The 14,727-nt window shown below is 35.6% G+C and overlaps 1 non-coding gene across 1 annotated transcript; it reads left to right on the forward strand.

Moving 5' to 3' along the window:
- Nucleotides 1-11,310: 11,310 nt before the first annotated feature.
- On the forward strand, nt 11,311-11,382 carry LOC128573214 (small nucleolar RNA SNORD56). Its single transcript, XR_008376372.1, has one exon. It is a non-coding gene; the product is annotated as a small nucleolar RNA SNORD56 (small nucleolar RNA).
- Nucleotides 11,383-14,727: the final 3,345 nt, after the last annotated feature.

The raw sequence follows: 14,727 nt of genomic DNA on the forward strand, positions 1-14,727 counted from the left end.
CCACGTTTTACTCCCACCTGAAATTTACATATTGTGCTAGGTTATGTTAGAGCCTTACTCATCAGCATTGTAAATCTACCTTGTGCACAGGGACACTGTAAGCATCCAGCTAGTATTTGTTAGGTGAATGGATGGCTGAACGCATACTTTGGCCAGGCCACACCACACATGCATGGATGGGCCCGCAGTCCCAGGCTTTCAGGCTTTGCCTTAGCTTTGCTCCCAGTCGCTGTGTATCTGGCAGGATTTCCCAATTACTGGGCCAGGGTAATTGATTGATTCAGTGCTTTACTACTGTGGTCTCTTAACCTCTTTCTCTTCTGTTTTTTTTTTTTGGCCGGGGCTGGGTTTGAACCCGCCACCTCCGGCATATGGGACTGGCGCCCTACCCGCTGAGCCACAGGCACCACCCCTCTTAACCTCTTTCTATGTGTGGGGAAAGAAAAATCTTTTCTCCTTTCTCCATCTAATGAGATGTTGGTATTCCAAGGAGACTATGGAAACAGTAAGACAGGTTAACCCAAAAGCGAATGTGTAAGCCTAGAAATAGATAAGACTTCAGCCCACTGCTTCTCAGAGCCCACCTGCCCACTGGCTCAGCTAGTCTGCCTTTATCTCACATTAAAGGCCCTCTGTACTCGCTCCCTGATTCCCCAAATTCCATCACCATCAATTTGCTTGAAACTAGTTATATTAAGCTGGTTTTAATTTGCTTAAGCTTAGCATCTTCACGTATTATTTCAAATGACTCAATGAGCTATGAATATCTAAAAAGGCTTTGCCTCCAGCGGGCCGCAGTTGTGATCTTGATTTTAGCCTGAGGAATGTTGCTAGTTCCCAACTCCATTTCAGAACCATGATGATTGACATTTCATGAAACAGACAGCATGAAATCCTTTCTCACTAGGTTAACTAATTTGTCTTTATTCTTTAAGCAATCACACTCCTTCTTCAAGTGAATAAATGAACATAATGTTATTAGCATAACAACAACAAAAACTATATAAAATGACAGTTTCTATAATCTATAAAAAGGGGAAAATTATTTCCATAAATTAAAAGAAAAGAATAAAAGAAAATCCACTGCTTAAAATTGTACATATTCTAAACACATATATCAAACGATTGTTTCTAGAATCAATTTCTGAAATACTGGACTAAAACTCTTCCTCCTTCTCCACTTCTGTAGTGGTAACTAGAACAAACACCCTCCTAGTAATGGGGCCAGAATACTAGGTGTTAAAGCGAACCCACATCTGATGACTCACAAAGGCTCATGATTTCAAAAGCCTTAGTATTTTCCAGTACGTCCTCCTACCATTTTCCCTTGCCATCAGCCCAATTCAAACTTTCTCGTTTCATACCCAAGTTTCTAAAGAAAACTTCTTTTTATTCAAACTTACTTCTCCATAGTTTCTAGAATACAAAACAGGCAGGTCTTGACTCTCAAATGCACCCGTTGTCTATAAAAGGTCAAATTTAAATTCTAGACCTCACAGTACTCAGCATGACCTCTTCAACTTGATTTTGTACTGTAGCCCTTTACTCCCACCCAGCTTACACTACGCTAGTACTTTGCCTGAGACCCTTCTCCAGAGTCGTCCCCAGGATAACTTCTATTTTTTTTGTTTGTTTTTGTATTTTCACATATACAGTGTTCATTGGGCTTCCACTTTTTGCCTTCACAAAATTAAAAAGGCTTAAACTTTAACAACAACAACAATGTTTAAGATAGGGACCAGAAACAAAAACCTCACAAAGAACGAACAAGGCAAATACGTTTAGAAAAGAAATCAGACCATTGCTGTAACTAAGTATTAAGCAATAATAATAATAGTAATGCAAAGAAAGTAACATTCACATTGTCAAATAAGAGTATGTCTATTATAGAATGCTTTGACTCTGAGGTTCAGTATGGAGTCGTCAATTAACTACTTCTTTTTTTTTTTGTAGAGACAGAGTCTCACTTTATGGCCCTCGGTAGAGTGCCGTGGCCTCACACAGCTCACAGCAACCTCCAACTCCTGGGCTTAAGCGATTCTCTTGCCTCAGCCTCCCGAGCAGCTGGGACTACAGGCGCCCGCCACAACGCCCGGCTATTTTTTGGTTGCAGTTTGGCCGGGGCCGGGTTTAGAACCCGCCACCCTCAGTATATGGGGCCGGCGCCCTACCGACTGATCCACAGGCGCCGCCCAATTAACTACTTCTTATTATTTTTCCCCAAAGTATCAAAGAATAGACAATTATTCTTTATAAAGATAAAAGATAATTTCAAAAAATAGATCATGCCAAATCTTATAGACAATAGAAAAAGAAGAAATACTTCAAAATCATTCTACTTAATCTAGATACACGTGATATTAAAATTAGAAAAAATATATTATAAAACATATAATTGTAATAATATATTATTACAAACATAATTCACTTATAAATGAGGATGCAGTATCCTGTCAATCCTAAACAACGTATGATAACTTCTATTTATTCTTTAAAACAGCACAGTTTTCCTCCTCCAGGAAAACTCCACCCAAACCTCTCATTTATTATACTTTCACTCAGAATTAAATAAACTTACCCTGTGCTCCCATAACATTACATTTTTTCTCTCTAATAACACAATATTTCTGCTTTTTGAATGTCATGTGACTGCAGGGTATAAACTCCTTGAGGGCTAGGAGCACACCTTTAATCTGTGGTTCACTAGTGCCCACCCTCCCCCAGTCCCACCCCCGGAGGATCATTTGTGCTTCCCAGCTTCTGTTAAAAACAACAAAAATAGATAACCTCATTGAAAAAAATGTCATGTCATGTCATAGTTTATATGAATTAAATAGTAGTGTATGTACGTTTATACTTTAACTTTTGAAAGTCTTCTCCCCATCAGTAGCTACAATATGTTCCAAATTTTTAATGATTTTCCACAAGTTTATTATGGAATTTTTTCACAATTCAAATCATGTTCAAACCCCAGATTATTTCCTGTTCAAATATTATTATAATCTTCTAACATAACATGAGTCCCAGAGAGCAATTTTACTTTTCATTTCAGCTTCAGATTCTACATGTAAAAAACAATAAAACTTTTTTTTTTTTTTTTTTTTTTTGCAGTTTTTGCCTGGGGCTGGGTTTGAACCTACCACCTCCAGCATACGGGGCTAGTACCCTACTCCTGTGAGCCACAGGTGCCGCCCCAATAAAACATTTTAATAAAGTTTGAAAGTAAACCTCAATCATTTCAGATGTTACATCTTTGTCACGTTACACAGAACATCACTTAATTTTTTTCTAATTCTTCTTTAAATAACCAGACTCCTTTAACTTTGTAATCTAATTTTGTTTGTATGCTTCTTACCATCTGTTATGTGTCTCTCTCTCACTTAAGTGTGTTTGCTTTGCCTACTTAGCTGGTTATTCAATTGAAGGTACTGATTTGGAAAAGAAATTGCAGAACTATTGCTAAAGGAATGTTAGAGAAGGAAATTTGGAGCAGATAAGGAGATAACAGGAAGACCTATTAGTCTGCTCTTTCTCAGAAAGGACACACTTGATTTTGTCACCTTATGTGTCATTTATATGGTGCTACCATGTTTTAAGCACTTTACAAATATGATAACTTACTCAGTTTCCATCACAATTCTAGCAAGGTCAGTACTTGTGCCGCCAATGACTTGTGGCATCTGTCATCACTGACACTGTCATCCCCATTTTTTATAAAAGAAATCTTAGGCACACAAAGTTAAGCCACCTTGTTCAATGTGTCAAAACTGAGCATTTTAACACAGCCAGTCTTGGCTCCAAATTCATAATGTTAAGTACACTTTTGGTTTTTCCTTGGAAAGTTGAATTTCTCATAAGGAAGTGAAGTTTGCAGCTGACTTGCTTCCTTTGTCCACTCCATGTCCACTCAGCTGGTAATGGTGGCCTCCGGCTACGTTGGGCCTCTTGGCCTCATTTCCGCAGCCCTTTTCCCTTCCCCATTCTCTCTGATTTATACACATCTTCCTTTAGTTTAAGGATAGGTCTGAGGAGAGAGATGGTGTGAGAGGGAGTAGCTATGGCTGCTTACTGCCGGCTGCAGGGTGGGTGCAAGAATGCTTAGCATAGTGCACTGGCACGGGGAAGAAGTGCCTCCTGCAGCATGCCAATAGCTTTCCCTTGATCCAAGGAAAAATAATTCCAGCACATTTAGCTAGCTGAACTCAGTGGCCTTAGGCAGAACCCCCACTTGTTAATGATGCCACAAGTCATTGGCGGCACAGAAGAGGAATCGATCCTTTTCACTTTTTCAAGCTAAGGTCTGCTGATCCTTCCAACCTGTTTCAAAATGGAGTGACCGGTTCAATCACTTCTTTTTTAAACTTAATGGACCGATATAGGCCTTAAAAAATTTAAGTCATGGGCGGCACCTTTGGCTCAAAGGAGTAGGGCACTGACCCCATAAGCCAGAGGTGGCAGGTTCAAACCCAGCCCCAGCAAAAACTGCAAAAAAAAAAAAAAAATTAAGTCATTATTAATAAGAGGATAGTATGGGATATGAGAGCAGAACAGTGCATGAGGAAGTAAGACCGTCTGAGCATATCCATCCTCTTACACTGAAGGTCGCACACACAAACACACACGAGCATGTTTGTATCTGTGTACATTTACATGTAATTGTTACATGTATAGAAAGAGGTCATTACAGACAGGATGAATGGTGGATGTCCTGTACGCATTAGAGTACACGTGTGTGTGTTTCAGAGGGTATCAGAAACATACACAGAAACAGAAGAGAAAATATCAGAAAATAAATGAGAATGTGAGGAAATAAATGGCTGAGAGAATCTCCTTTACAGAGGCAGGAGTGGATAGCAAACCATTTATGAAAAAATAATGAATGAAAACATCAAGTGAAAGAATAAGGGAAAACTTTTGAGAAGATAATGTGTGGACAAGAAGTTAATGAATAAACATCCAGTGAGAAGATTAAGGAGATAGAGACGGAATGAGAAAATCGAGGTCAGAGCAGAGGAAACCCAAAAAACAAAGAAGAAAGAGTTTACACACGGAGCAAACAAAACAGGAAAAGATAATAAAACCAAGAAATATTCAAAAGAAATAGAAAAGATCGATAATTGGGAGGGAACTAGCCTTAGAAGGGCTGCATCTGAGACGCAGCCTATGGCACGGACATGAGCCTTAACGTTTGCCGAATTCACGGTTAAATAACTAAATTAGGTGAGCAAGTCAATGCCATGTCTGATTAAACGCAGCTTGAGCCTTAAACTATTTTCAGAAGGTGTTAGAGACTCTGAAAAGTTAGGGATTGAAGACAGGTGAATCATAGGTGGTAAAGATATCAAATAGATCATTTTAATTTTGATCTTAAGTGACTTTTTTCATAAAAAGAAAAAAAAACACGGAAATAGACATTGCATTACAAGTCAGCTTTAGTTTCTGAAGATTTAATTAATACTGGGTTTGGAGTGCCTTGCTTTCTCTTTACTACGCAACAATGGCTTCCCACATCTGTCTTTCAGGATTCAACATTCATAAAGCAAAATGGCCTATCTGTATATTTTGGTTGGCAATTCAGGTAATTGCACATTGGAACACATTGTGTCTAGGGGGCCTCTTTTGACTTAATTATAATTCCTCCACATCTGCACTTCTGAGTTACGTATCCACACATTTTCTCTGTCCTGTTTTCCCTTGTTTGATTATTTCTCCACTTAATGCTTCAGTGATAAGTGCCGGAGACCCATTGCACTGAGTGAAGCTTATTAAATCTTCCTTTTACCTAATGGTTAGGTTTAAGCGTTTAGACATGCCTGACAAAGGGGAGCTGCTCTACAGGGATCCAGAATTAAACACAGTGACAGAGCAATGATGTCTTATCCTTCCCTCGATAAACAAAAGGAATGAACCTGTCCCCAGAGGAAAAGGGACTTGACGGGGCCACTGAATCTAAAGTCCTAGAATCAATGACTTGAGAAGATTTACTTACGGAGATATAAACTGCACAAGGACATAAAAACACTTATTGGAAAGAAATATAAAGTATTCTAGAAGCTATACAAAGGGAAAGAAATCAAAAATAGACTACATATCTCTGGAGAACAAAATGCCCATTGTCCTGTTGTTCAGGGTCCTCCATCTGATGGTTCTTGGGAGAATCACAAGCGCCCAACCCACCCTCAGCTCTGCCAAACCTGACCTTTTTATCCTGTGGATATTATCTCTTTTCTTCCCAACCTGTTTACGTGCTTGCTTTTCATCTGTATTTCACACCATTGTTTTTTAGTTTTGTTAATTCTTTTAAGAGTCTGCCTGGAGTCTCATTTCTTCTGTTGAAATCTCTCTTGTTTCGTGGGCATCCCTGCCATTGGACCTGCCAGGCATCTTATTAAAGTTTTTAATGTGCTAGTATGTACAAGCTTCTCTCCTTTCTTTAAAAAAAATTTTTTTACAAGCTTCTTTCTTGACTTTTTGTGTGTGCTTTGTTTCTGTTTCCATTCAGAACACAGCCAGCCTCTTACAAAGGTTTTTTGTTCTCTCTGCCCCTGTGGCCTCCCTGCTCCTGGCAGCTGCCAGCAGCTGGTCAGTGGGTGCTCCACACACGAGCCTGGCAGGCAGTGGAGCACTGACAGCCAGTTCCAGGGACTGTCGGAAATGTAGACCCATGATTCAGTGTCACTCCCTAGAGATACAGCATTATATTACATTCTTACACTAATGCGTTTTTCCACTAGGCACACACTGGACACCATAAGGTTGAACTTTAAAAGTCAATTCACATAGACAGGAAATAAAGAATGTTGGAAATGGGAGCTGTTTTAAGGCTAGAACAAGTTTGATAGATATAATGATTTGAAAAACAACTGCAAATCATTTTTGCTATTGCAATAGATATTGTATTTACTCTTTGAGAATTAAAGGATCACTCCAAACATAGACTGAATTGTCAAGGTTTCATTTTGGAATGCTTAGGGACCCTCCCTAACAAATGCAAACATTGTGACCTAATTGCTTGCACCCGTGCATTATTGTGCAATTAAAAAAATTTTTTTGGAAAGAAACAATAAGAATGTTTTACCTTCTCAGACACCATTTATAATGTTTTTATTTTGTTTTAATCTATTGCCATTGCAGTGGCTACAAAATTATATTGTTTACAAAGGGACATCTGTTTTGACATTAAAAAGCAAAAGTCGTCTTTAATTGAAGAGCCTGTATTTTCATTGAATCTTTGATATTTTTTCTCTACTTTTAGTGGGTCTTAAATAGAAGGTGTAATAGGGAAAAGACCATAAAAGAAAACATGTTATCTATTACTAAATCAACTCAGAATGGTAAAAAATTGGTTTCCTGACTTTGTAAGATAGTGTGCACAGAGGTACTGTATTTATTCAGTAGCTATAAAAGACATTGCTGAAGATAAAAGCAGGAAAAAAAATCCATTTAGTTAGTGCACAGACTGTGGAATTGATGCTATATTCTTTCTATCCAATTACTGCCAAACAAGTCAGAGAGAAGTACATTTTCTTAGAGCGCAGAAGCAAGGCTAGTGCATGATTATATTTCAATTCTAACAAACATTCTTGAAGAAGTTGAAGTCTTCTTCTTTAAAATACCCACTTTAAAATGTGTGTGGTAATTGAAGCATTTATATAATGAAGAATAACAGTGCTTTAGGAGAATGTCTATTACTTCATGAGGTCAGTCATAGGAAAAACGGTGATGTCTTCTGCACATCCCTCCATCCCGGACCAGCAAACGATTGAGCACATCTGGAGAGATTTCACGAAATGACCATCCTGCAAATTCATACTGACATGTTAATGACACATGCAGTAGTTATTCTGGATGTGCATAATTTAGTGGATGGTTATAAATATCCCAGGTCCTCAAAAATGATAGTAAGGACTATTTGTATCACAGAAAGCAAGCTTTTATACCTTTTTTTTTTTTTTACATAGACCTTGAGTACAAATACTATCGATGTGGAGAGCATCCTCACCCATCAACTTTATTTTCTTAATCATTTTTTGTCAGATCTCTAGGAGATGGGGGATTATAGAAAATAACAAGACACTCCCTCTTCTGCAAGCTCAGTATCTGTGTGACAAGAGAGGCAGGAAAACTTTTACAATACCATGCAGAAAGTGTGATCCTTGAGGCTTAGGGTATCTCCTATAATATGGTGATGTTGACATGCGCATTGGCCTGGGACAATACCACTTTGCTAAGTTTAGCATTTATCCTGAATCTTTCTACTTTTTCTTTATTTTTCTATTTCCTTCCTTCCTGCTTTCCTTCCTTCTCTTCCTCTATCCCCTCCTTCCATTCTTCTTTCCTTAGTTCTTTCTTTCACAAAACATTATTATCAGCAGTTACGTTAAAATAAGTTTCCAACTTTATACTTGGTCATATGAAGTGATTTAGATGATATCACATCTTTCTTTTCCTTGACTCCATTTAGACACAAGGTAACAGGAAGTGTGCTCAGAGACCTAGAGCAGGTGGTATCTCTGATCACCAGTGATAAGGGAGAAAGACTCACAGCTGCTGCTCTGTCGGTTATTGCTTGTAAGGTGCACAAAGCCAGAACACACTGCCAGTGAGCAGAGTGAAAGGAAGACATGTAGGGAATTATAGATACATTCTACCTGGGATTAGTGGGGGGAATGGGGCTGAGCAGTTAATCTCCTGTGTGTGTTGAATAGTATGAACACTTTTGTCTGAGTGATTGTATAAACATGTAAGTATTGATTTATTATTCACTATAATGTTCTCTTTTTAATTTTAAATCAACTTTCAGAAGCAATAACCCAAAATTGTAGATTCACCTTTAGTGGAAAATTTATCTCTAAATTTCCATTTTAAAAAGTTGAGATGATTATGTAATTTGCACAATACATTTACCAACATTTATCATCAGAGCATTAGTAATATGATAACCTTATAAAAACCACAGGGCACAAATCTGCTAAGAAACATCAGTATTACTTCAAAGTTTAGTTTGTTAAAATTTTGGACTTACAACTGGTAAGGTGTGTTTACTTATTCATTTTGTGATCTTTCATTTCAATCACATGGTAGCTCTTATAGATCAAATGATGGTTCTTCTAAATTAAAGGTAGTCATTTGCAATTGCAAGTTTTTTTGTGTGTACGTGTCTATGAAAAATGAAGTAGTAATTGTTAACTATTGAGTCCTTTACGTTTAAGAGGTAACTGCTCAATGGTGCGCGTTTGATACCTTTGCTATTCAAAAGTGCAAGAAGAAGTTGGTTAATTCCAGTGATAGCTGGCTGCTTTGCATTCACGTCACTAAGTTAAAATCAAGTTCTTGGAGCTTAAAGGTGGCTAAGTTGAAACTCAGACATTGTGAATATCACTGAATATTCAATCAACAAGTTGAACATTAAAGAAAATTTTGTTTGTGATGATATGAATATTTGTAGTACACACATTAAAACTAATATTCATATAAAATAAAGAAATATTTGGAGAAGAATCATATATATGTCTAAAATGGGAAGGTGATCATCAGGAAATAGAAGAGTAAAATAAAATGTAAAGATTAACCAAGAAAGAAGAAAGTAGCCTTCAAAGGAATGGGATGGCACTGTCAAATGTACAAATTAACAGTGGCATAAACTCTATACCTGATAATAATTGCACTGAAAGATTTTAATTAAAATGTATGTAGTCTTATAATCCTCAAATTGAGATGCACTTTTAAAAATTTCCATGGAATAGTTACAAAGATCAATCATGTATTTATCTAACAAGGATATCTTTGTTAATTTTTTTAAAGACAGATTTTAATCAGCCTTGTTACCTAATCATATAAAAAATTACAAGTGAATATTAAATATTTAACATCATCAAAACTGTAGTGTTTAAATATATTTTTCAAACTTGAAATTCACACTAAAATTATAATTATCCAGAAAAAAATAAAAGGGAATTATTATGCATCAAAACCTATAGGATATAGCAAAAGCTTACCTCAGGGGACATCATAGTCTCAAGCACTTTCATTATAAAACAAAAAAGAAGATAAACACAATAATTTATTTAATTATTCATCTTAAGTAATTAAAAGATAAATACCAAATAAATTATAGTTATCCAGAATAAAGTATTTAAAAAGACAAAAAAAAAGCCAATAAAATAGGGAAAATATAGTCAATAAACAACTATATTCAAATGCTGCTTCTTTGAAAAGATTAATAAAATTGGATTGAATTTCTCAGAAACCTAATTAGGAAAAAATAGAGCCCAGAATGCCATGATTACAAACATGAAAAAGACATAACAGATGCAAGAAATGTTAAAAGACAAATCAGAACACAGTTTAACTAGTCAAGAAACTTAAAAGCCAGGAGGACATGGATGACATCTTATCCGAATAAAAATTGCCAAAGAGTAAAATAAGCTAAATAGCTCAACTTTCCTAAATGAAAGTAGAAATGTATTTTGGTATCTTCCACAGAAAAGGTCCCATCCAGATGTTTATAGGTGAATTAGAAAAAAAAAAAAAAACTTTTAAAGAAATTATGATTTATATTTTTCTGGACCACAGAAAACTTGAGCTTTTCCATTCATTTTATGAGTCCACCATATAATACTAGCACAGCTGATAAACATGAGAAAACTGGAACTCAATCCCACTGTAATTACAAATTTTAAAAATTCTAAATAAAATGTTACAGAAGATAACCAGCAGTGTATTAAAAGTCCAATCTAGTTTATCAAACACAGGGATCTCACCAGAATTGAGAAAACTAAGATCACGATTCACTGGATCAGATAGTTGAAGAAGATGAATTGATAAAAATGTAGTAGCCAAACTTGTTAAAGATTTCAAGGCAAATGAGAAAAGGAGGAGACCACTAAAGTGTAATGAGCTGCCCAATAAAAACATAAGAAACACATTTTCCTTTAAAACACAATTCTAGGCAGGGCGTGGTGGCTCACGCCTGTAATCCTCCCCTGGGCTGAAGCTGGTGGATTGCTTGAGTTCATGAGTTCCAGACCAGCCTGGGGAACAGTGAGACCCCATCTGTACTAAAAATAGAAAAACTAGCCAGGCACTGTGGCCGGCACCTGTCATCCCAGCCACTAGGATAGCTGGGCAATAGGATCACTTAAGTCCTGGAGTTTGAGGGTGCTGTCAGCTGTAATGATGCCATGGCACACTGCCAAGGGCAAAGGAGTAAGACTCTTTCTCAAGAAACAAACAAATAAACAACAAAACTAAATGAATCTAAATAAATAAATGAAACAAAATTCTGAATCTAAATAAAAACCAAGAAGTCTGGGATAATGGCAATGTTTTTCATCATCAGCAATTTACGTAGTGAATGTTGGTAACTTCAGTTCTGAGTAAAGCTGAGGCAAAATCATTGTAAGCCCTAGAAAGATAACAAAAGATTCTCCTAGGTGGTGACACTTTATCTTTAGAAAACACAAATGATCCTAAAAGATGCAAAGAGCTTTGACGAAGGAGCTAAATAGAAGGTAAATAAAGAAAAAACACTTATATTTCTTCACACAAGATATTAACATCAAAAATTGGGAGAATATTTAATTCTCAATAATAAAAAACAAATAAAATATTTAGTATTTTTAATAAAAATGAGATATTTTAATGAGAATAATGGTATATTTACTTTTAAAAAACTATAAAATCTTTTGAAGAATTAATTGGTCAAATGAAAAGTCATATTATCTTTATTCAAAGATTTAATATTCAACAGATATAAATTTTGCTACAATCAATATGTACATTCAATGCAGCTCTAGTTAGAATTCTAACAGCTTTATAAGTTAGAAAAAAATTTCCCAAACATCATACGGAAGAATAAATACCTAAACAAGCCAAAGAAATCAAGAATAAAGATAATGATGGTAGCTTGCCTTATAAATAAATATTCAAAAGAGGCACCAAGAAGGAATCCAGATAAATCCCTTTATAGTTGAATTAGAAAGAAAACATTAATTATTATTATCATACTAATAGATTTTTTAACATAACACTATATTTGTTCCCCATAACACTATAAAATAAAATAAAATAAAGCTCCCATTTAAAAAAAAGTAAAATGTTAGGGCATAGAACATCAGATAATCTAGGAAAGGTTGACAGGGGACTGAGGGATCCGGGGAGGAGAGGAGGGAGGCCTGTGGGGAGTCAGGGAGGACAGCACAATGGTGGGGACGGGACACAATTACAAGGACTTTACTTAACAACCACAATCAGTGTAGTTCTTTTTACCCTCAATGAATCCCAAACAACAACAACAAAAAGAATTCTCCTTAATAATTAAAGCAATAGTTTAATTTGGTGGCTAAGGGAGAATATTTTTAATAAGTGGCTTTGTATACCTGACAAGCCATGTCAAAATAAGGTAATAATTTTAACTCAATCCACATATGAATGAATTTCCTGAAAAGATTAACAAATGTGCAAAATTTACAAATAATTATTAAATAAAGGAGCCTTCATTTTCAATATAGCAGTAATGAAAAAAAATTAACCCTAGTTTAGGAAACTCTGAAACTAGCAAAGAAATCTGTAAGTGTAATAATTGTACTTAATTCTTTAAATATAGCAAAAATATTATAAAATTACATATTTTAAGTAATAAAATATAAGAAAAATTGCATCACAAATAAAAGAAATAGGGTAGATATATGTGCAGAAAGCCATTTCAAATTGGCGAGGAAAATCTAAACAAAGAAATCAGCCAAGTGTTCTGAATCGTTAAACAAAATCTGAGAAACTACACCAACTCTACAGTTATCAAGAAGATACAAGGAAATACACACACACACGTGCATATATATATAATTATATACACACTCATCAATCTCACTTCTGGAAACATAGTTTGTAAAAATAAATTAATACGGACGCACACATGTACTATGCTATTATATTTAATTGGTGGGAAAACTAAAAATGCAATTAATGAGCATCAATAGAAGAGTGAATATTTATGGTATACTATAATGCATAAAATATTACTTTTGTAATTAATTAAGGACACAATAATAAAAAATAGAAACATTCCAGATTATGAGAAGGGATTTCCAAATAATAAGAATTAGTATAATAAGCAAGTTATAGAAACTTATGTATAGTTGGATTTTGATCTTACCCTTTTGTTATAAATAACTTATATATAATTTTGTGTATGTGTACTTGTATAGATATGCATGTGTGTACACTCTAGGGGAAAACAATGAGGACTACATAACAGTATACATTACCATCTCATTACATATTTATATTATCTATAAAGAAAACAAAATACTGGAATATGGAATATGGGATGGAATGATGTAGGTCGGCGGAAGGAAGGCAAAAGCAGCAGAAGGGAAAAGAGGAAAAAAGTAAGAAAAGAAGTGAAAGCAAAAATAAAATTTCTCACAAAATAATATGAGATGATCAATTTTATGTGCTGATATAAGTATGTAAATTTAAATAATACTGGTAAAAAATAAAATATTAACTCCTAGCTCTGTGATTTCTAATGCAGCGCCATGCTGCCTGTGTTATTTTTCAGATACATTACATTTCTAAATGTAGACGTATTAAAACACTTATTTTGAAACATATGTGCTTTAAAAGTCACTATAATTATAGAAGCTGAGCAGGATTTATTTATTTATTAATTAGTAGCTTCTATAATTACCATATTTGACTGGTGTTTCAGCAAGACCTGATGTTTTCCATGTTGTAAAATTTTATTCACAGGAAATTAAATGTAGCATTTGGAACAAAAGGCCCATTAGCTCTAAGCATTCTTTATATTCTAACCAGGATAGAAATCCCTTAATTAGGCCAAAAGATTAAAACTTTGAAATAGAGCAATTTATTTCAGTAAAGCTTTGAGGGTGGAGGATGGTGGGGTAACCCTTCAATATAAAGTGATAAACCTTTTAATTTAATCTAGTGAAACTGCTTTGGAAAAATACCAAATAAACAAGGATACTCCAGAGTCTTTATTACATTTTATGCACATGCTCAAAAATGCTCTCAGGAACAGGGACTTGAATAATGGGCAGAATTTGAACAGTGCCAGTGGAGGGGGAGGCGGAGACCAGATGGAAAGGAGCAGCCCCTGGAGTCTGAGGAGAAGCAGCTCAGTGACTGTTGGATCAAAGGCTGACGTTGCCTCTTGAAACTAATATTCTATTTAATAAGACCTGTGTGCCTAACTTCTAGAAACGCACCTCTCTTTTATATTAAAGTACCCCTGTATTTAAAACATTTACAGGTTGTACATATTACAAAATGATACGTTGGCCCTCCCTACAGATTCCTCACTTACGTGATCTGCATTTATGTGGTGTGCCATATTCCCTGGAATGCTGGCATCTTCCGAGTAGATTTGGAATGTGAATCTTCAGGCTTTCTAGAGCCAGCTGAGCCCAGGGTGTGGAAAGCTGTGGGAGTGGCCTGATTAACAAACAAGAGTCGATAAGGTAACACATGGTTATGTGCAACTGTATTTCTTAGAGGAAATTGAATTTTCAATTTTTGGTCTTAAAACAGCATGTTTACAAAAATATTTGCCCGATGCGAGACTGTCCAGTTTTTCCATTTTGTAATGCTAGACACACAGATGCTGAGGGGGAAATTCAATCACTTGCCCAGAGGTTCTGCGTGAACACAATGAAGCAGCCACATCCTGGAAGGATTTCATTGTTGTTGATATTACTATTA

This window comes from Nycticebus coucang, chromosome 20 (genome assembly GCF_027406575.1).
Source record: "Nycticebus coucang isolate mNycCou1 chromosome 20, mNycCou1.pri, whole genome shotgun sequence".
Taxonomy (NCBI): domain Eukaryota; kingdom Metazoa; phylum Chordata; class Mammalia; order Primates; family Lorisidae; genus Nycticebus; species Nycticebus coucang.